At 41.6% G+C, this 23,662-nt stretch overlaps 1 protein-coding gene across 4 annotated transcripts in view; it reads right to left on the bottom strand.

Annotated features, from left to right (window-relative positions):
• Positions 1–23,662, bottom strand: part of LOC127071605 (protein tiptop) — a 141,797-nt gene that overhangs the window by 81,662 nt on the left and 36,473 nt on the right. The window lies entirely within an intron of this gene.

The raw sequence follows: 23,662 nt of genomic DNA, 5'->3' as shown, positions 1-23,662 counted from the left end.
TTCGCTTGACCAAGAAGAGAAGCGTGAATAAGGCCAAAATGTATATATACCAATGGTATGTATGTATATCTATAAAGATGATCGGAATCTTTGGATTCCGTTATTAAGAGAGTATAAACCGTGAGTAGTTCTAGCAAGAAGTTATATCGAACCCTGAGACCATAGTACGCTTTAAACACATTAAGTATTTTTTATACGTCAGATAATAATTAATGATCATAGGTACGATAACATGGTACATTAAATCGAACATCGGTGCTCAATCTTAAACCATGAACATACGATATATATATATATATATATTTTTTTTTTCCCATCAAAATATTCATACAGGCGAAATATATAGATGTGGATATTGAAGACATCTTTGTCGTACGTAGGAAAAATTTTTTGTCGAAGAACTTTGATATTTTAAGTCGATGATTATTGGATATAACACAAAAAAAAGAAAAAAAGAAACTCCGTCAGAGTGCGGAATCAATTAAATCGTAAAAACGCAATAATGGCGGGTAACGTAATGAGGATAGATCAAGATCGATGCGATTTATTGGATTGTTTATCCGTGAAATCCGTCATCGTTAAGCCCACGTCATTAAAAACGAATGATATATGGAATAAGACGTAAAAGAAACGAGAAACGAATGTGGGACTTTTAACGGCTCCATGAGAGAGAGAGAGAGAGAGAGAGAGAGAGAGAGGAAAAGAGAAGAGGAATCTCGTCGACTTTCATCGATCGTCGGCAAATCGATTCTACTCGTCCTCATTAACGACATAAAAATGTAAATCAAGCTGTAATATTACTTACTCATTCGAAAAGATTATCCGAGAGAGGAAACGGAGAGAGAGAGAGAGAGAGAGAGAGAGAGAGAGAGAGAGAGAGAGAGAGGAAAAGTTACGATGAGATGGTTGTACTTACGTTGTCGGTGAGACGTTTTTGAGAGAAGGTCTACGAAAAGAACTACGAGAAGGAAGAGGGGAAAAGAAAAGACCAGGAAGAGGACGGTGGCGATAGGACAAGTTGAAAGAAAGTGTGGGAAGGGACGACGCCAACCCTACTCTCAGCTCTTGAAGCATTAGGAGTTTGGTAATAAATCTCGTTGAAAAAACACACGGAGAGAGAGAGAAAGAGAGAGAGAGAGAGAGAGAGAAGAAGAGAGATAGAGAGATAAAGAGAGAGAAACAGTAATCCAAGTCTGAGACACAGCGTTCTCTTAGCGTCTATCTCGTTTGCTTTGTACATCTGTGACGCTCTACGAAACGTGCAAGTAGGAGTGAGAGAAAGAGAGAGAAAGAGAGAGAGAGAGAGAGAGAGAGAGAGAGAGAGAGAGAGAGAGATAAATGATATAGAATGTGCAGAATTGGTCACTCTTTCTCTCTCTCTCTCTCTCTCTCTCTCCCTTTTTCTCTATCTATCTATCTTTCTCTCTCTTCCTCCCCACTCTCTCTAGAGTCTTAGACACCTTCCCCCAGCACGTTTTGCTACTCAACGTTTCGTTGGTTGGTCGTCCGACAGGAACGAGGTCGACATGATCTATGCACAGCATGCAGAGCCAAGTGTCTTGGTTTGCTTGATGCATCGGTTCTCATTGGATTTTGATCTCTTTTTCTTCCCTTAGTCGATCGGCTCTTCGCGTTACTACCGTTCGGTGAAAGCAACCCAGCGCGTTCTTCGTGAAAATGGAACACATCCACGTGCACCCACGTGCGATTCTTGGTAAAGGAACGAAAGGAAGAAAGAAAGAAATAAAAGAAGAGGGAAAAAATAGAAAATAAAATAAAAAAGAAAGAATAAAAGCCCGTAACACACGCACCTGCGATCCACGGAGTCTGTGATTTTCATCAAGTATTATCACGAAACGAAGTGGATTATTTTATAAATAGACTAAATATGCTTCTTTGACTAACCAATCGGGCAAAGTGACTCGTATAAAATAATAAAAAAAAAAAAGAAATAAAGAAAAAAGAAAAACAGAGAGAAAGAAAGAAAGGAAGAAAGAAAGAAAAACAAAGAGACACATAATGGATATAGATTCTAATAAACTTAATGCAGTGAAATCAAACATTGAAACATTTAAAAGTAACTTTGAGGAATCCGTTGGAGCGTATAAATTATCCGCCGATGACGTCATTCTGCCAATGGACAATGAATCAATTACGAAGACATACTTACGATATTCAAATGCGTTATTGCAAGCTCGTCGAGCGCCGGTTCTATGTGGAAATTATTAATAAGATAATTCTTTTTTTCTTGTCTTTTTCTTTTTCCTTGTTCTTTTTAACGGCGTTATTTATAAGCATAAATCATAATCAGACAGAAGAATAAGGAGGGAGTGATAGAGCCGGGCCCGAAATATGTCGTAAGAGGAAGAATGAAGCGGGCGGTGTCTGCCCACGCGCGTACTCTCTTACACAGTGTGGCAGCACCTGCGTGTTTACGTGTTGTAGCTCGATCGGACATTCCGTCGGCTCGCCGACTCTCCTCTCAATATTCATTGAAAAATCAAGAAGTGAAATTCATAAAGCGATTTATTATCGATCATTCGTCGCAGCACGACGTTTCTCTTTCAATACAATATCGATCGTCAATTCCATTCGATTTTCTAAAACAATATCGAGAGAAGAAGAAACGCTCTTATAGATCGGTTAGGCGAGTATCCTACTAATGTCACATTTCGCTTGACATTAATTTTTCTTCTAGAGTCTATAATATCTCGTAGAAATCGAAGAGAGAAGAGAAAGAAAAAAAAATAAAATAAAATAAATAAATAAATAAATAAACGATAACTACGAAAGTTTAAAGGGATTTTCACAGGATGCAAGGAAATATATAGGATTTTAAGGTTGCATCGACGAACGAATAAGAGTTAGAAGATGAAGAAGGAAAATCTTGGGGAAATGAAAATATAGGAACGGTTCGTGCGAAATAACGTCCCTTCGTTTCCAATTACGACAAACTCCTGCGACAAAAGGGGGCGCGGAATAAGAGTTGGCAAACGGTTGGATGCGAAGGATCGTCGTTCTATCGCGTAAGCGTTGTGTAGTCGTCGAGCTTTCGCCGAGTCGAGACTCGGCGCAATTTTGGGCGTAGAGTTTTACGAGACATTGAATCTGAAAGACGTTCTGAGAGGCGTTTATACGGGGTGAACGAGAGGGATGGAGAAGGTAGAGGAAAGAGGAGAGATGGGTAGGCTGATGGTGATGGTGATGGTGGTGATGGTGGTGGTGGTGGTGGTGGTGGTAGTGGTGGTAGTGGTAGTGGTAGTGGTAGTGGTGGTGGTGGTGGTGGTGATGGTGGTGGTAGTAGGTATAGGAAGAACCGACGCGAATAGTACGACGACGATGGTTACATTCTACGGATCAGAGAGCTCGATAGCGTGCCGAAGTCGAGGCGAACGGCAATAAATCCATTTTTCGTGAAGGGTCGGTCGAGGGGCGAGAGCGAGCCAGGGTCTGATTAGCAGCCTGACTCGGCCGTACAGGATGACAGCCGGTGAGTTATAATATTGCCCATCCATCTATTTATCTACTCCATCGGCTCTCCTCCTTTCCGTCTATCTCGCTCTCTTTTTCTTCTATCTCTCCACCCTTCGAAGTTTCTCTACCACCCGCCCCTCGCGCCCTCTCGAGGACTCTCTTCTCTTACGTGTGCATAGCTACGAATATCGGAAACGGCCTGCGGGATCCCGCGCGGGTATCGAACGAGCGGATAAATATAAATTAGCTCGGGCCACGACAAAGCGGGGTGCCGGCGGGGGACAAAGCGTTCCTCTTCTCTCTCTCTCTCTCTCGTTCGTCTTAACCGTTCTCTCTTAGAACAAGAAAAAAGCATCCGGCTCTTTACCTAGGCTTCGATAAGAGACCGGATCTCTCTTTCTCTTTCTCTTTTTCTCTCTCTCGTTCTCTTTCTCTCTCTTTCATTCACTCTCACGCGCGCCCCTTGGAACACCTCCGAGCGATAAAAGTTTATGCTAATATATGTAGGTAGTTATAAGAGGAAAGTCACGAATCTATCGTATAGTTTCGACATAGTAAATTTTATTAAAAAGCGATCACATAGTAGAAAATAAGAATATGGGTAAAATGCTTCCTCCCTTAGAAAAAATCCACGAGTTGGAACAAGTCTTCTCGGCTAATCCGCTTCGAGTCACGGCCGAGAGACGTTCCGATGGAACGGGTTAAGCGAGCAAGGGAGGAGTTTATAAGCTCGCTCGAAGAAAACCGTACAAAAGGTTAAATCCCTCGGATCGTGACTGGCTCGTTGCTATAACCGCCGCGGGATAGAAATGACGACGTTACAAACGACTCTCGGCAAACGAAGATTACGATGTCATTATTAGCTAACGTCGTCGGTGAACGACGAACGACAATGATGCTTTCGACGATTACGTCGCGATCGCGATGGAAAGAAAGGCGATAAGTCAGAAGTGAATAGTTTCTCGTATACTGCTTAGATATATGTTGTCTCTCTCTCTCTCTCTCTTTCTTTATGAATAGATTCATACCTATGAGAGAGCGATGAAGTCGTCCACGTTTTTCAAAGAAGTGAGCGTAGCACGATCACCACTTTCCAAACGTCCGAAAGAAGAAGAAATTAAGCTCGTATGATATTGCATGGAGAGTGACCCTTCGCAAATCTTCCGAAAGTAAAAGAAGAAGAAGATGAAAAAGAAGAAGAAGAAGAAGAAGAAGAAGAAGAAGAAGAAGAAGGCGAACGGCAGGACACCTCTCTATACATTTTCAACTGGAAAGACGCGGCGTCCCGAACTTTCGACGGGAACCAGTTCATATATCTGAAGTATGGTCGCCATAAATAAGCGACCTGTCCGTTTGCTCTGTTCGCCCAACCCCTTTTGCCGATTTCTCCCTCCAACTCTTCCTCCCTCTCTCTCTCTCTATATATATATACACATATATATATATTTGTCTCTCTCTTTCTCTCTTTCTCGAGCGTTACAAACGCGAGAAGAAACAGCGGATCTATTCCTTCGTATTGCTTTCCATCTTCTTCCTACCTTCGATCTTCACCCTTCCTTGTCCATGTTCACTTAAATTCTTTCTCTTCGACCCTGAATTTTCCCAGAGTCATGAGGAACATTTTCTTATAGGACAGTTTTCTCTGAGACTATGAAGTAAGAAAAATCATAGAGAGCTACCACGGATTATAGTCCTTTTTCGTTCGTTCGTCCACTCGCGTTTTCGTATATAGGAGAGAGGCGGAGGGTTGCGAAGTAGGAGACTGAGAGAAGTGATCGTGCGTGTCAACGGCACTGCGGGATCTGGAAGAAGGCGCGACGGACAGCGCGGCGCACGTTCCACGAAATCAATTCTTACGTCCGACATATTTCAGGTTGCCCGATCGTGAGCAAGCATGGCAAGTGCAGACTTGCCACCGAGATCAATTCTCTTGATTGATCGACCCTCCCTTGCTTCTTCCGATCGTTTCTCCTTTTCTCTTCCTCTCTGCCTTCCTCTCTCTCTCTCTGTCTCTCTTTCTCTTCACGGTACCACATTGATCTTGCGCAATCACGATTGCACCATTGCGTAATTGATACGTTTGCATTCTACCACTGACTGCGTCGCGGTTTGTAGTGTTTGATACACTGAAACAGTATCTTTTCTTCGTGAGTATAAGAGAGACAGAGAATTGCGCTTCCATCGATTCTAGACGTACGATTATAGGACCCACCTAGTGTCAAGTGTCATTCTTTATTTCTGTCCTTCTGTCTTTCTTTCTTTCTTTGATTATTTCTTTGTTTTCTTTCTTAGATAAGAAAAATAAGAAAGTTTGTAAGACTGTTCAAATTTTCTTCTAACTATATGTATGTATGTATATATATACCTAATATATCTTCGATTATGAAAATATATCGTGAGATAGCGATCTTCAAGGATACGTGTCTTCAAGGATTTCATCGAGAACGAAGAGAATCTGGTTGAGTCTCCTCGAACATGAAGAAAAGAAGAATGTACTACCTACTAGTATGACGGTCTTGTAGGTAACGGACTTTAACCTCTTCGTCCCCCAACGTTCTCTTTCTTTTCTCGAGTCTCTTTCATTCCTTCTATCAGATGTAGACGAGAGCAGAAGGAGGAAGGGAAAAAGAAGTATGAATAATAAGCTTACGTTCGTCCCACGTACGAGAGCTTCCTTGTAATCCGTAGTAAGCCAAACATCGATGCGCCGATATGTAAAGAAGGAGGAAGAGGACGAAGAATTTAAAGTGATAGGACAAGACCTTTCCTTTCTATCCTTCTATCTCACTATGGTTAATACTCATTTCAATTAAAAACCTTAACGCTTTTATCTAAAACGGTACTTAAATGGGACGTGACAAATAGAAAAAAAAAGAAAAAAGAGAAAAGAAAGAAAAGGAAGAAAGAACGAGAACCGGACATAATAATACAGGTGATATGAATATTGCAAGTGATAAAGGATATTTCAAGGTATAAGTAGAAAAAGTAATTATTAGAGTTTATCGAGAGGAAGAAAGGACAGCTCTTGTAATAAGTTAAACGTAAAGGGATACAAAAGGCATAGGCGTGTGTCTCTCTTTTGATCGGAGCCATTGTAATAATCGAAAAAAATGTTGGAGTTGTTGATGGGCCACCCGGTTGGACAAACCGCAGAGTGCGCGATCATAGTCGCAAAGCAAGACACGCCGAGGTGCATAGACGTAAAGACAAACCCGTATTTGCGGGGCGCTCGCGTTTCTGCAGCCGGTTACAGCTAGCTAGCGTACGAAAGGCAGGAGCGAGAACGAGAGAGAGAGAGAGAGAGAGAGAGAGAGAGAGAGAGAGAGAGAGAGAGATAAAGATAGAGAGCGGGAGTGATTTATGCTAAGTCGGTGATGCTGGCGAAGCAGGGGCCCCGTGTGTACGCTCCCAGGCGGCCATCTTGAGCTCCCCTCGTTTCTACCAAGCTGGACCGATTGACGGACGCGTTTCTTACTCTTTTAACGAACTCTTATTTCAGAAACTTTTCAGAAATCGCCATCATCTCACTTAGTTCCTTACCGAATCCGAATTTCTTTCTTTCAACGAATACTAGCCAATTGAAATTTTTCTCGTAAATCATTCACTCAACGAATCGAAGGAAAACGATACTGATTTATGACGCGTGTAGAGAGAGAGAGAGAGAGAAAGAGAGAGAGAGAGAGAGAACAGAACATTCACCAATCGTCTTAACCGTGAAAACCACGATCCGATTTCCGTCCGTCACCGTGGAACTCGGATTTACGAGCAAACGAGGGGCCCTTACGTAAGAGAGATAGAGACAGAAACAGAGGGTGAAAGAGAGAAGGATAAAGAGAGAAAGAGAGAAAGAGAGAGAGAGAGAGAGAGGGAGAAAAAGAAAGGAGATAGTGAAAGAGAGCGACGGGCCCGGGGGTCCGCGCGCAACAATGAAAGCACGCCATTTGTCACAGAGGCGCTTCCTCTGCTTCTAATAAACGTTGCTGCTCCTACCGTCGTGTAGTCGTGCACAACCGTGCAGCACGGATCGACCTTTGCTTTTGCTCCATGGATCGTGATCTCTCGAGCAACCTTTCTCTCTCTCTCTCTTTCTCTGTTGCTCTTCTCTCCCTATCTACTCATTTTCCTTTTCCTTCTACTTCGTCTTCTGCGTTATGTACTCCTTCTTCTTTTTCGTCTTCTTCGTCTTCTTCCTTCTCTTCCTCCTCCTCCTTTTATTCTATTCTTTATACAACGCTCTCTTTAGCTACTTGCACTCGAGAGAAAGGGAGAGAAAGAGAGAGAGAGAGAGAGAGAGAGTCCCGTCGCAGTGGGATACGACGTGCCTACGTCCATATTTTCACATGCCGGCACAATGCACCAGACGACCATCGGAGCAATTGTCATACAAATTGTCGCTTATTCAACGGCATACCATAAGCTCGGATGCGTCCTGTTCTATCTCTTTCTCTTTCTCTAACGAGCTATGACGCGAAGCCAATTTCGAAAGAATCTCTGAAAACGAGAGAACCCTCTTTCCCATTGATGCCCGTGAGGAGAGATAATTCGCGGACACTTGTATCGAATCATTCGATATGATATTCTTCGTTTTAAAAAAAAGAAAGAAAGAAAAAAGATAATGGAAAGGAGAAGGGGAAAAAAAAAAGAGAAAAAAACAGATGTCTCCCCTCTGAGTCGGCGCATATTCGGCCGACTTAGTCTCGTTATCAACGATAATCTTGAAAAATGTAGAACGTGCTTCTCGGTCGGTGAACGTTCATTGTAAAAGTCCACTCGTTAATGGCGAGCAATACATTTCCCTTGCGGCTCAAAGTAAACTTATTGGACGTAGGTAGGTACCAGACTGAAGAGGATTTATACTCGACGTAGAAATTATGATACCTACGAAAGCTATATTCTAAGGATAAAATCGAAGACCCTGTCGTCGTCGTCGTCGTCGTCGTCGTCGTCGTCGTCGTCGTCGTCGTCTCACGAAAGATCCCGGATTCGTTATCATCTCTTCGCGAGAAGATGTAAAAAATATTTTATAAGGTAAATCGTGTATATATGTGGTATAATACATTATCTGACAAGACGTAAAGTATTCAACGGACTTTGTTATTTTCAAATTGTCAGATAAGGGGATTATTGTGGTACAGCATCTAAGGCAAAGTTTTCCAAATTATGTTTCACGGAAAAATTGACTTTGCGTAAAAAATAATGAGAAATTAATATTGTTTTACTATTTTCGCGTATTTCTATTATTCAAATTTGAAAATAAATGTTTGTTTTATTTTCTTAATTCTTATATTTACCAAGTCAATTTACTTATTATTAATATCTAGTTATCTGCTCTATAAAATAATGAAAATCCTTCCATTAAAATTTCAAGATATTTGTGAAGTGTTCCGTTGTAAGAAAAGTTTGGAAAAGGTTGATCTAAGGTATCGTTTTTTCTTTTTAATTAATAATAATTTCTTATTAAGACGTTTAGATCTTTTAAAAGTTCGTTTGATTTTCTTAATTTTTATTTTCACAAGCTCAATTGATTTATTATTAATATCCATCCATTTATCTTATAAAATACTTCAAGGCGTTTCGTCAAAATTTTGGGATTTTTGTGAAGTATTTCATCATAGAATAACTTTCGGAAAGATTGATTTGAGGTATCGTTCCTGCTTTCTAATTAATAATAATTTCTTATTGAGACGTTCGAATCTCTTAAATGTCTTTTTTTTTCTTATCTCTTACATTTACAAGCTCAATTGATTTGCTATTAATATTCATCTCTCTATTCTGTAAAGTAACCCAAAGCGTTTCGTTAAAATTTTTGAATTTATGTAAAGTGTTCTATCGCAGAAGAAGTTTGGAAAAAGTTGATCTAAGATATCGTTTCTGCTTTTTAATCAATAATAATTTCTTAAGATGTTCTGATCTTTAAGAAAAATAAAAAAAAAGAGGAAACGGTCTTCGCTGTCGAATCATTCAAAGCGAAAGTATTTTTCTTTCGTTCGGAAGAAATATCAAAGGTACTCTTAGACGTTCTCAGTTGTGATTCGACGTTGAGAACAAGTTCGAAAGTTCGTGTCCTACGAGGAAGAAGTTTCGGCGTTTACCTGGCGAACCCACTCGGCTCGAGATTATCGATAAGCGTTGGGTTTTCGCTCTCCTTTTTCTCCTTCTCTTTCTCCTTCTTTATTCTTTCTCCTTGGAGTTTCAAGAGACGATGCTGCGTGATCGATAGAGAAAAGAGTTATATGCCACGAAGTCCCGTGGCACACACGACGACGAAGGTCGCAGTCTTAATGATTCGGAGAATCAACACGGAGGGATGTCTCCTCTCTGTTCATGGCGAGCATCCGCTGACACATCGAGCAATATGCAAAGCACTCATTCGTTCCTTGACTCCTCGGACACGTCTGGACTTCGAAAATATGAACCGAGATACGAATTAATGCTAATTCGATTGCTAGTATAAATTTTTAACGACCAGTTTCCAACTATTCGATCGCCTTTATCGAATACCATAATATTCTGTCATTTAATTTTGTTTTGTTCGTCGAATTCGTCACTACGTCAAATAGTCTGTCACTTGCGTACATAGATTCCGTTCGGATGCGATAAAAGTCAAGTTTAACATCGGTCAGGAGGAAAGCAACAGAAAAGACAAAAAGACCAAAAAAAAAAGAAAAAAGAAAAATAAAGAAATAAGATATCGCTTTCGTCTGGAGGATACTGACCAGACATTCGGCCTTGGAGAAGAGCAACACGAACGAGTCGTATCGTAAGCTCTCATTGCGAAGAGTTACCTCGAAATTTGCCGCGACATTGAACGTCAAGCTTAGTACACACATGGTCCGTTCCCTTCCACGTAGCTAAGCTTGATAACCGAGATGTCCCCAATCAACGAAATGCTCCGTGAATCTTCGTCCTACAGGAAAGACGAACGGTAGTAGCTGACTCGCGATAGCTCGGTGCCGTTTCGTAGACGGAGGTCATCCATGCTTCCCAGCAGCTAGTTTCTTTTTTTCTCCACCCCGAAACGTCACCGTTGATATTTATGGCGAGCCATAGAAGAGAGTGGAAGCAGGGCCCGAGCGTAATTCTGTCAGCGTCACGCTCGGCCTCGAAAGACCCTGGTAGGAGAAGCGAACAGAGAGGGGGAGGAAGAAACTCGCAGAGAGGGTAAGAAGTCCTGGACGAACAGAGAGAGAGAGAGAAGGGACGAAGAGGAGAAGGAGAGGAGAAAAAAGTCACTGGAACGTTTCCAGCAATGCCCCGGTGTGCAAGCGAATAAGAGGGCGCCTCGTGGTAAGACGCCGTAATGGCGACCCCTGACATCACCAGTCAAGGTTATTGTCCATTGAGGTAACGCGGTAGCGTTAACCTCGCAAATTTACGCACGGCCCTCTTGTCCCGACTCGCCTTTTATTATCTTCACCGCGGTGGAACTCGACGACATTAGTTATGGTAGCCGATCGTCAATCTTACCTCGTTTTACGTGTTAACATCTTTCAATACTTTAATACGTCTATAAGAACGCATTAGTGTCTTCGTACGTATTACTTTGGGTAAGTTAGTTGGCGTTTAAAACAAACACGATAATCTATCCGTTTAAAGCGTGCACAATTATCTCTCTGTGTAATATATCGTACTGTTTTTCTTTCCTGTTTTTTATTTCTCTCTCTCTTTCTCTCTTTTTTTTTCTTTTCCTTTTCCGAAATACCTAAAGACATGTCGTACTAGTGAAAATTGCAAACTAGTATTAGGCTTAGAAAGGCGAGCCAGCGAAACGAACGCGATCAAAGTTTAACAAAGTTACCGACGACAGGAACCAGTCAGAAGCTACCCACCCACGTTAGCAATCCGCACCACTACCGGTTCTACAGCTGCACTCGCATCGGGTCAAGCATCTTGTACAGTTACTTTCCGCTACACATCTTTTTCCCGTCTTCGAGTTCACTTCGGTGCGGCATTTCTAATTCCGACACGTATTTAAATAAGGATCGTATTTAAAATAGTTTCGATATTTGATATACGATAGCACTCCTCCGCTAATCTTGAAATAATTTCTTAGAAATTCGAAATAAAAGAAAGTGTTCGTATTTAATAAATAAAATGTCACATAAATTTGTGTTCACCTTTCGAGTACATTCGTCTGTCGTCATTGTTAGTATCGAAAGAAGAAACAGGTTTTCGTCGACCCCTCTTTGAAACCGCTGCTACTTCTTTACGGTTTGAAAGTTGAAGTTTCTTATTTTTTTTTTCATTTTCTTGTTTTTTTTTTTTTTTTTTAGCACCGCCATAAAGAGACGGCAAAATAATCGTCGGAACGACAGTTTAGCGATAGCGAGTATCACCGTATCTCCGTTGCTTTCCTCGGTGAACTTTTACGAACTCGATGAAGCTTCTACTTCGAGGAGGTCCAAGAAGTCAAGAGATTTATTGCTCCCCTCTTATAATAGGTACAAAACCAAGTTACTCATCGTGGGTGGCTTAGCCGAGAAAAACGATGATGATGGAGTCTCCAGTGACGTCGTTTCACCAAACTTTTGACTACGACTAAAATCTTTCGACGATTTGATTTTCGCAATCGGAATATTTCAATATCTTTTTCTTTTTTTATGAACGAAAAGAAAGAAAGAAAAGAAAGAAGAGGAGAGATTTTATGCAAAAAAAAAAAAAAGAAAAGAAAAGAGAAGAAAAGAAAAAGAAGAAAAGGTAAGAAAGAAAGAAAAAAAAATCGTACGCGAATCGTTTTAAATCGCAATATCTCTGTCCTATCGAGATTACGATCGTTGATTATGTTTATATTGGAGAAAGTATTGAAGGAGGAGGTATGCGGGAAAGCTTATCGAGAAGAAAATATCGTAAAACGTTTTATAACGGGTATAAACACGGAAAGGAGAATAAGAGCGTGTCTCGAGGCATAGGTTTTTAAGCGATACATTTGCACCTACAACCGTCGGAAAACATACCGAACGGTTTTTACACATCATCCAGTACCAATGGCACTCTTGTCCTTCGCACGATTTCTTTTGCCTTTCTACATCTCGATCGACCTTTTATCAGGCAAGAGCCAGAGAGCCAGAGAGCCAGACAACCAGAGTCGGAGAGCCAGAGGCAGAGGCAGTGCCGAGCAGTACAACAGCGAGTGGCCGAGCACTCGGCATGATTCGCAAAAATGCATCGAACGACCGAGAGGAAAATTTATGGGATGCAATGGGGGAGATCGATCGATCGAACGATCGGACACTTGGAAACATTTCCTTTCTTACGAAACTCGCTGATACTGGCAAGAATCGTAGCGGTTCGCCGACTTGCCGTGAACGATATTTACGATCGGCGTTGGCGCGGAAGTTAATGCAAGGAGGCCACGAACGATAACTCTCGGAGCTTAATGAGCGATTTGTATCGATGTTCCAGCTATGTCGAATCGGGTGGATCGACCGGATCGAAATTTATTCGCGCGACTCACCGGTCACCGATATCATCGGCCAAACAATAGTTAACGGCCCGATAAACGTTATGAATTTGACGAGCACGAAACTTGTAACTCAAAATTAATTCGGTATAGTATAGCCTCGCACGAACGAACGAATGAACGAGAGACGTGAACCGGAGTGTTGAATTATCATTAAATAAATCGCTACGATAAATACTTTCCTCTCTCTCTCTTTCTCTCTCTCTCTGAATCTGTCGATAGGGTTGAAAATAGGATCTATCGATGAGCTTTACAAATAAATTCGATAATATCGTGATTCGAGTATTTGTGTGTACGCGAGTCGTTCAAAGGACATCGTCGTCCTCGAAGGAGTACCAGCTTGAATCGAAGGAGCGAAGAAGGATGAAGAGGTGAAAGAGGAAGAAGGAAGAAGAAGAAGAAGAGAAGGAGAGGGAGGACGTGAAGGAGGAAGAGAAGAAGGAGGGAACGTCCGCGCCTCTGGCTCGGCTTGGTTATACGATATCATAAAAGGAATCACGTGAGAGCGAACGGATGGACGTACGTACGGACCGATCAGGTTTAGGCAGCTGTCTGCAACCACGTCACTCAAGTTCACTGTCGGGTTCGCGGTGGAATGAATGCCTTTCATTATAAGCCTTATCTGCTGCCCGATCTCTCAACCCTTTCTGCCTCCTTCGATTTGCTCTCTTTTCTCCCTTTCTCATCGCTTCTCTTTCCCGTTCCTTTATTCTTCTTCTTCTTCTTCTTCTTCTTCTTCTTCTTCTACTTCTACTCCTCTTCTTCCTTCCTCTTGTTGTTCTTCTTCTTATTCTTCTTCTTGTTCTTCTTCTTCTTCTTCTTCTTCGCGAGTTGCTGAGTTCGCGAAAACAAAGCTTGCGGGATAGAAAAGCGAAAATAGATGCCGCATGAACCACTACCCCGATATTCATCCTTATTGAGAGAGGACCGTAAACTGGCAGAGGGGAGAAGCGGAGAACGTTCTTTTCGTTCTTTTCTTATTGAAAATAAACGTAATTTAGAATAGCCAAGCGAGTTAGCTAAGTACCTAATCACGCGATTCTCTTACTCTACCAACTATATTAATACGTATAATATTTACCGTGTTATGTTAAGTTAATTACAACGTTACGATACGATATCGATGAAATTTGATGGGTTTCTTGATACGAAAACGAAGGATTTATATCGAGAAAAATTTGCGTGATAAACAGACGAAAATCTCTATCGATTTCTTTATAGAATTTTGAGAAAAAAAAAGAGACAGAGAGAGAGAGAGAGAGAGAGAGAGAGAAATAAGACGTACGGTGAGTCGTTCTTTGCGCGTTAAGAGAGAAAAAGGCAGACAAAAACGGTCGGAAAAAAGAAAGAGTACCTTATGGGGTGAGGAAAGAGAGAGTGAGACAGAGAGAAAGAGAAAGAGAGAGAGAAAGAGAGAAAGAGAGAAAGAGAGAGAGAGAGAGAGTTGTGCGCCAGTGCGAGAGACGTATGGTGATTATACACTCTTCGATCACCTTCGATCGAGCGCACGATCGATCGAGAGGAAAGATTGGAATCACGCCGATGCGTGTTAAACACGTTACATGCATGTTGTGTAGTCGGACGTAGAAGCAGATTTATGTGGAAGTCATACGATCGCGAGTGTTTTACGCGATCTTAATTCTCGCGCACGGTTCACCGGGACTCGAATGCGGACGCGGATTTTGTTCATAGGTATGGTACATACAGTAGGTAAGTAGGTAAGTATCTAGAGAATAGGAAATGTTTAATTACAAACGGGAACTCGAATAAAGTTTCAACGATTTATCGGATTTTCTCGTTTTTCGTTTTTTATCGTATTCTATCGTTCTTTGTCTATCGTATTCTATCTCATTCGTGTAATGTACCGACGGGATCAAAAAAAATAAAAAGAAAGAAAAAGAAGGAAAAAATCCTACGTCACGTCAGCGACGTTTTTAAATCACTCGCGTATTTCTTCTTTTCTTTTTTCTCTCTTTCTTCCTTTTTTTTTTCTTTTTCTTTAATCTTTTTTTATTTTGTTGATCGAGAGAAACGACAAAGTTACGAGATTAACCTCGATCGTATAAAATTTCCTACACGTATGTATATACATACATAACGAGATTAAGAGACTGTTTCACACGTTTCTGCGTGTGGATACATTCGTAAAATGAATGTGGAAAATGATTTCGTAAGGAAAGAGAAATCACATTTTTAAAGGCGCCATACGTCGTAAAAAAAGAAGAAGAGAGTGAAAGAGAGAAAAAGATACATATATACATACATATATACATATAAGATGAGATATATATATACATATAAGTACATATATACATACATACATACATACATACATATATACATCATATATACATATATATATATATATATATATGTGTGTGTGTGTGTGTACATAAGATGGAGAATTCATAAATGACGTCGATCGTATAAAACCGAGGTCATATCCGGTACAGAGAATCGCACGAATCTTACCATCCTGTGTTTGAAAGGCGAGAGAGCCGCATAGAACCTTCTTTTCCCCCGTCTAAACGTCCCGATTTAGGTAAATGCGATCTCTTTCTGGGTCGACGGCCAACATCGACTGACGCCAGTCACGACTACCGACGCGCGTCAAACATCGACGTTTCGACATTGGCAGGCGCCTTCCTTCCACCCAAGGCGATCGTTCCTCTCTATGCAAACGTCTGCATTCTAGACATTCAGACTGATCATTAAATAGTTGAAAGTTCCTCGAGCAGGCTGGACGTGTGTTCCGAGAGTATCGAGTGCTTCGCTTTCATCGATCTCCTTGTAGACTCGATTTTAACTACCGCCTTACGAAACGTTAGATAAATTACACTTTTTAATCGAGAAAACCTCGTAAAAGGCCAATTTAATCGAGTTTAAGCACTTATTAGATCGATATTATGTAGGGAATAATGAAATACTTGCATGATGTGATGCTTTGCTCGCGAGTATCAAAGAGAGTTCGAAATTGGAGGATCAAAAAATAAAAGTAAAAATAAAAATAGAAAGGAAAGAAAAGAAAGAGGTTACTGAAAGGATAAATATGTAACTCCATTGAACCTATAGTTGAATGATCGCCAAGAAATAGCTGCTGTTGGAGAAAGAAAGAGAAAGATAGAGAGATAGAAAGATAGAGAGATAGAGAGATAGATAGAGAAAGAGAGAGAGAAGGAACGAGCTTAATCGTAATGGCAAGCTATCTGTGTCTCGAGCTAAGATTGATAGCTCGTTCGACGAAAGGGTAATTCCTGGAAGTGTGCACGCATATATGAACGACCACGTAGAAACGTAGTCTGTACTCTCGTCGTCGAAGAAGGTTAATCGTGCTTAACCATAAGCCTTAGTAACCGTACTCCGCTCGGTAGGCGTGTTGCGCCAAATTTGCATGTTAATTTATTCCGCGATCCATGGCCTAGCCAGTACCCGCTAGTCGTTGGTTAACCACTTCGATCTTCGTCTCCGCGTTCTCTATCTCTTATCGACTCATATATATATATCTATATATATACATATATGTATGTATCATATATACTCATATATACATATATGTACCGTTGTATCTTGGCTCTAACTAAGGAAGCTCGTCATAATCCAACTCACCGTTTTGGTCGTTTCGTTCGATAAGCGCGTTATCATGTACTTAACGTACAACATATAAGAGCAAAGATTTCGATCAACGGTAACGCGTGTTACGAGGTAAAAAAAAGATTAGCACTTTTTCGCGTAATTCGGTATAAAAAGATGATAAGAATCGTCGGTTATCTTCTAATTAAAAAAGGGCTCGATTAATCAGGCGCGTTATCGATATGATCGCGACTCGATTACGTTCCAAGAGAGTTCGAAAATGGAATGTTTCTTGAATTTTTACGATTATCAATAAAGGCGAAGTGGGGGTTGCGGAGCCGGTAGTGGGAGGATGCTTGGAGGACGAGGAAAAACAAAAAGGATAGATCGAATTGAAACGAATTGTATGTACGATACGTTGGTCGAGCGACGCGCTTCGCTGACTCCGCGGTCTTCTCGTCGAGGGCAAAAGCAATTGGTTTCGTTGTATTTCTTACGGCCCCCGTCACTCCGAGCAATTGACTTTGATCCGGCCGTGCGCGCGTAACATTGAACGCAATTACGGTCAATTTACAATGCCCTCCCTGTCGCTCCTTGTAATCGGCCGTAGGTGGGATAGGGCCGCGTATCGATTGCTTTGGGATTCCAGAGCCCGATATACGAACGCGGCCAATTAACGAAGTGGCACGCGAGAATAGCTTGGGTGTGCTTCGATCGCGACGCGCGCGTTATTTTAGCGTCGTACCACCGTATACGATCGCTCGCTAGTTCGCTGGATCGATCGATCGATCGATCGATCGATCGGATTATCGATCGAATCGATAGTCCACGCGTAACTCGACCGATCAGCACCACTCTACGTCCCATCTCTTTCTCTCCTGACGTAATCACGGCTCGCTAATTAACTCAGATTCCATTTTCCGCGTTAGAATTACATGTATGAAGTTGTCGTCGTCGTTGTCCTCGCTTCGTCAACGTACGATTCGGAAGACATCCGACGGGAGAAACACCTTCTTCGAGAAGTTTACGCGTCCTCACCGACAAAGGGTATATATCCTTAAAGGACTGTAAAGGACGAGAGAGAGGGAGAGAAAGAGAGGATCGGCCGATCGACGACGCGTCGCGAACGTAGGTCCTCTTTCGTGCCCACTCACCGTTAAACTCCGCGAATTCGAGTGGACGTGACTCTTCGTATAATATTACATCCTATTAAGGACGAAATAACTGCCGGAGGAAACGCGACAGCGAACGATAAACGAAAGGGGCAGTGCCTCGAGATGCGTGCCACCCAGCCGTCACGCGGCCGACTCACCTCGAAATAACTCGAAATAATACGACGTTTTGCGGCCTGACGAGCCGTACGTCCCTTTTACCTATGTACGTCTCTCCTTTTCTTTCCTTATCTCTTTCTTTTACTACATCTACCCATCCCTTTTCTACCCTCCGATCGAGTATTACGCGCACGCGTCACGATAATACGAACGAACTGTCTGTCTTTGTCTGTCTGTCTGCGTGTGTGTATGTGTATATATGACCATATGTGCGTGCGTGTATGCGTGCGTCTAACTCTCCCGGATAGGTACGCGTATTTCCAACCGATAGTTTCGTGTAACGAAGGGACACACAAGGTACCTACTCAATTTACTCTCGTCGATCTGCTCGATCGCTTAGGATTAGTCTTTAACTAACGCGGAGAATATCCTTGAGCGGCCTATTCGCGATTATTATTCGCGATCGTCGAGAGGGTGTCTCTTTATAATAGGGATCGATGATGACTCGGATACGATCCCGATTATCGGCGAGCTCTCGTTCGTGATAGCGGCTGAAAGCGATCGAGAAACGTACGATAACGGGTAAACTCGGCCCGATACGTTTCAGCTTCGGCTTCGGTTTCAGCTTCGGCTTCGGCTTCTGCTTCTGCTTCGGCTTCGGCTTCGGTACTATAGCTATTCACGATTTTACACGATCCACGCAACGTGTACTTAATACCTCGAACGATGTATCCAATAGTATGAGGAAATTCGATGTACCTGTGTTGTGAAATCGAAATTAACGCGTGTTACCGCGAGCAAAGTGTTCGAAAGACGATTCGTTCCGTCAACGTTAACTTCCAATTCAACGTTCTTTCAACGCAAGCGGCGTACATCAAGGTCGTTATGCAAAATCCAATTACAGAGAATTAGAAGCGACTTCGTTTAAACGCCTTCGTACTTACATACGTTCCTACCTACGTATTTTATACCTACGTACTTAGGAAAATTAGTCCTCGGTCTACGAGTTTTAGCTTCCTCCGCGGCCGATATAAATTGCGCTATCGCATCGTTTAACTCTCTCTTTCTCTCTCTCTCTCTCTCTCTCTCTCTCTCTCTCTCTCTCTCTCTCTCTCTCGTTTATGCGGACATCATTTGCATGGAAGATGCTCGCGCTCGCGGCCATGTTAATCGGTTTTTACGCGAGACCACCTTTTTCCTCCGTCACACCCGTTAGAATTCTACGTGCCGTGGCAAGACATCGGGCTTTCCCGACATATATACATATCACTGTAAATCTCGAATCATCCTAACCACAAATTACATTCGATACCTTACCAGAACGCGAAATCATCGTCTTGAGAAAGACGAACGAAATCTAATAAATCCTTCGTCGATCGCGATCGTTATTTTCTAAGGATAAACGAGAAAGTGAGAAAGAAACGAGGGGTGGTTTTATGTTTTCAAGGTTGGCGAGAGTGGAAAAAGAATAAAAGTTTCCGAGTCGTTGGAAAATTTCGACTATAAATAGCGGTGTATTCTAAACGAGGAACAAAGAGCGCATTGGATCTAAATTATGAATTTCATCAGCGGCAGTCTGCCGTTTCATTCCACGTTTTAGACTTCTTCCATCCTCCACGTACTCCCACCCCAGTCTTCTCTTTCTCGATCTTTTCTTTCTTCGTTTCTCTCTCTTTTTCTTTCTTTCTTTCTTTCTATCTATCTATCTCTTTCTCTCTTTCTCTCTTTCCATCTCGCTTGGTTTTTCATTCTCTTCACCCTATCTCTCCCCCTGAACGCGACTAGCTGTTGCTACTCCCTCCTCCATATCCTCCTCTCTCACTCCCACCTTAGCAGCCTCCTCTCAGCACTCCCTCTCTCCACTATCCTCCAGCTCGCGACGTCCGCTATCCCCCGAGCGTCCCCTTTTAACGGGACGGGATGGAGGAAGGATAAGGTAGGGAGAGGCACGGGAGGAGATGAAAAGTTCTGGCGAAGACATAAAAATGCGGCGCGCTGCATTTCCCTTTTAAAATAACGCTTTTTGCTCCTTTTTCAGTTTATTATTATCAAGTTGTGCAGCCCGCATTCCTCTCCCCCTTTTTTTCCATCTACTATCATCCTCTCTCACACTTTCTTCTACATCATACCTTCCTTCCTTTTCTCCATCGACTCGACGACCTTAGCCTTAGCAGGGGTGTAACCTGGTAAACCCTATCAAACCTATTCTATTCTTTACTTCTCACCGTTCTCCATTCGCATTCCACCACCGTATTTCTAACTTTGCGTTTCGGAAGTTCGCCGTTATGAGAACTAACGTTCGGTGTTTACTCATACAAGTGGCCAAGTATACGTCCTGGCATTCGGATAACGATGATGCGTATTCTCGCTATCTCAACAACTTATTTGCAAGCGACGATTTGCAGTCAACGAGATCGAAAATAATTCAAAGATTCGTACAATTTTTAAATATCCTTTAACTCGACAACGTCGAACAGCGTCGTTTTGCCATTTTTAAACGGACGAAACGATTGATGATAACACTCGACTTTTGCCAGTCTTTGACTAACGAATTTTGAAATCATGTTGAACTACGTTACCTCGCTGAAGGCTTTCAAATGACGTAAGATGGATAGTCGATCGGCCTAGAATGGATTAATACATTCGAGAAGTATATTTCCAAATATTCGTTTTCTAATTGGATGGTTTGTTAACGTAACGCAACCGTCGTAGTTGTCACGATAAAATCGAAAACACGATCCTGTTAGATACCAACGCGGTATACGAACGTGAATCGTCGAAACGATTCGAGACTCTATTGATTATTCGCGACGCGTACGTCGATCGTTCGAACATGGCGTTTACATGAAGGTCGTAAGGATGCTTCTGACAATGATTCGTAAAGAAAGAAAAAAAGATAGGTAGGTAAGTAGGTAGGTAGGTAGATAGATACATAGATAGAGAGATAAGTAAGTAAGTAGGCAGATAGGTAAACAGATAAATAAAAACAGGTATAAACGATCTAGAAATAAGAAAGACTTACAATCCGACAAATGTCAGACAGACGTCCGTCAACATCCTGCCCATAACATCGAAGTATCACCTCGAAGGTTAATGGATGATTATATAGCTACTTTGCAATTCCGATTGACCGAAGAGAAAAAGTAGGTAAATTAATATACGCTTTAACTAGCACGCAACTAGTCGCGTATCAATCGCAACGTGATTTCTCGATTATCGTCGCTCCTAAACGAAAGATCGCGCTAAATTTTGTTCGCAAGAACCGAATAACGGGAACGAAAATGAGTGTTTTAAAATGTGACGGAAGAGATAAATGGGGGTGGGGTGAGGTGGGGATGAAGGGGAGAGAGAAGAGCTGAAAAGAGAGGTAAGTTGCGCCTGCCGAAGAATGATCTCCTCGCGTTCTTAATGGAGAACGACGATATAATCCGATCTCGTGATGCGATCAAATAAAATATGGAAAATAACTGAGATATCCGAAATAAATATGACATCCTTGGCGGGTAACCACTCTCGAAAGCGTAATCATTCGGTCTTCTCGAAAGAGCCAATATAATGAATCAAGTTTATTTCCTTCGTTACGGGTCTCGCTTGCTTTAACGAAGAAAGAGAGATAGAAACAGAGAGAGAGAGAGAGAGAGAGAGAGAGAGACAGAGAGAGAGAGAGAGAGAGAGAATACGATAACGCGAGGACATCACCGAATCCCCACGACGCTCAATCTCGAACGTCTCGATCGCAACGGGGCATCATTTTTGCCGAAAGATTTCTTCGCTTGGTACACGAGGAAGCCACGCGTTCGTAAAGGAAGCCTCCTCCATAGCGTTCTTAAAGGCGAGTTTATAACAGCGAATCATCATGAATCATCATGGATCGGTTACGAATCGAGAGGAAAAGAGAAGGAAATAAAAGGGGAAAGAAAGAGAGCGAGAACGAAAAGACGGTGAAAAAAGAGAACGACCAAGAAAAGATTTTTCGGGTAGAAACGCGGTAGATAACTCGCTCGGCTTTCCAATAAATAACGAGATAATCTCCACTGAAATCGAGGGAGTTATGTCCGCCATAAAGATTGACCTACGTTATAGAAATGTGCGTGCGCGTACGTGTATATATCTGTATATGTATCTTTCTATGTATTTGTGTGTAACTGTGTGCAGACGTAGGTAAAGGTAAAACCACGTTTATACGTTACGCGAGAAAGGAAAAGAAGTGTACGGGGCCTTACTAACACCTTTAAACGTATGATTTACCGATGATTATCGGACATTCCTGATTTCCTCGGTCTGACGATGCAAGAAGTGTTGGAGAGAGAGAGAGAGAAAGAGAGAAAGAGAGAGAAAGAGACAAGATCATGCCGCTGGAACACAAATGAAACAGGAGGAACCGCGTTCTTGTTTCAAAACAGGTTGAAATGCGACGTCGTTACGGTACGGTAGAAGCAGGTAAAATCGAAAAGAAAAATGTGAACGGTGAGACGTCATCGGATCAAAAGCTTTCATGATGATGGTATGTCCGTGCAATTTATTCTTCCTTTTGGTTTGCATGGCGTTCGACGCGAGTTAAAAATTATCAGCCAAGAAAGGAAACGTTATTGTGAATTTACGAGGGGACTGGTGCATCGATTCTAACGGGGTTAACAAGGAAGCAAGATTAATCGTCGTAAATACGAAAACGAGAACGTCCCGAACACTTTGCATGATATTGACGGAGATTTCGCGAACGTTCAAAGGGATCTCGTGATCTATCGTTAAAAGAGTTAACGTGGATCTATATGTATATGTATATATTATAGATATAGATATATACTAGTACATAAATTCTAAGAACAAAGGAAAACTGGTAATTAATATATCATATATTGTGTATATATATATAAATGCTTTGACGAATGTATTAATTATCAGTTTTAGTGCATATATGTATATATGCATATATGTGTGTGTATATATACAATATATATATTTTTGTTTTCACACATATTTATAATACAGAAAGACTTAAATGATCAACTTCGTGAATGATTACCGATGACAGTGTCTGGTCGCCTTATAATCAGATTTTCTTCAAGAATTTATGAACAAAGCTCAAGAAGTCTGACATGACTTTATACGATAATTATCTCTTTAAATACAAAATTTTTATTAAAAATAATAAACGCCGCGAGGCAGATGATAACCAAGTTTAATCCGTGATTACAGCCCCAGACGTTGTACTTTATTAATCATTCAGCCGATACGAAATCACCTTGACTATACGACACTACATTCGACCGCATTAATTTTCCTTTTCCATTCCGTTTAACTCCTATCAATCTGATATCAACTAAAAAGACGAGCAAGAATCTCAAATTGATGATTCAACCCGAGCTTCTCTTTCACCTGTAAAACTCTCCGATCATCGAAAATAAACTGACGGTTTGAGATTTTCTTTCATCGTTTCAAAACCGACGTACTCGAGGTGACTTATTGAAAACTCTTACGAGAAATTTTAATTCACTATCGTCTCGTAACCGACGTCTTCGTCCTTAACAGAGTTCTCATTAAAAACTAAATAAAATCAACGGTCCATCGGAAACATAAAATCGGTGATTGAAATTTCAATTCCTATGATATTCAAGCTTTTTCAAATGGAACAAACGTGTTCGAAGTGATTAATGGAATCGTGTACTTACTCGTCCGAAATACGACAGCGATCAGCGATGGGTGGGTATTTTGAAAACAAAGGAGCGACTCGGATTTCCGTCACCGACAGTAGGTATGACCTTGAAAGCGACGAACATTTACCAGGGTTCGATCTTTCGGTGAGAACGTTCCTAGAATTAACCGTTCCTATTATATCCTAGGTATACCTATTTTTAGTCAATTAATCTCGTTAATAATAAGCGTATAA

The sequence above is a fragment of the Vespula vulgaris genome, chromosome 22, assembly GCF_905475345.1.
Source record: "Vespula vulgaris chromosome 22, iyVesVulg1.1, whole genome shotgun sequence".
Taxonomy (NCBI): Eukaryota; Metazoa; Arthropoda; class Insecta; order Hymenoptera; family Vespidae; genus Vespula; species Vespula vulgaris.
This window is presented reverse-complemented; position numbering and strand designations above follow the sequence as displayed.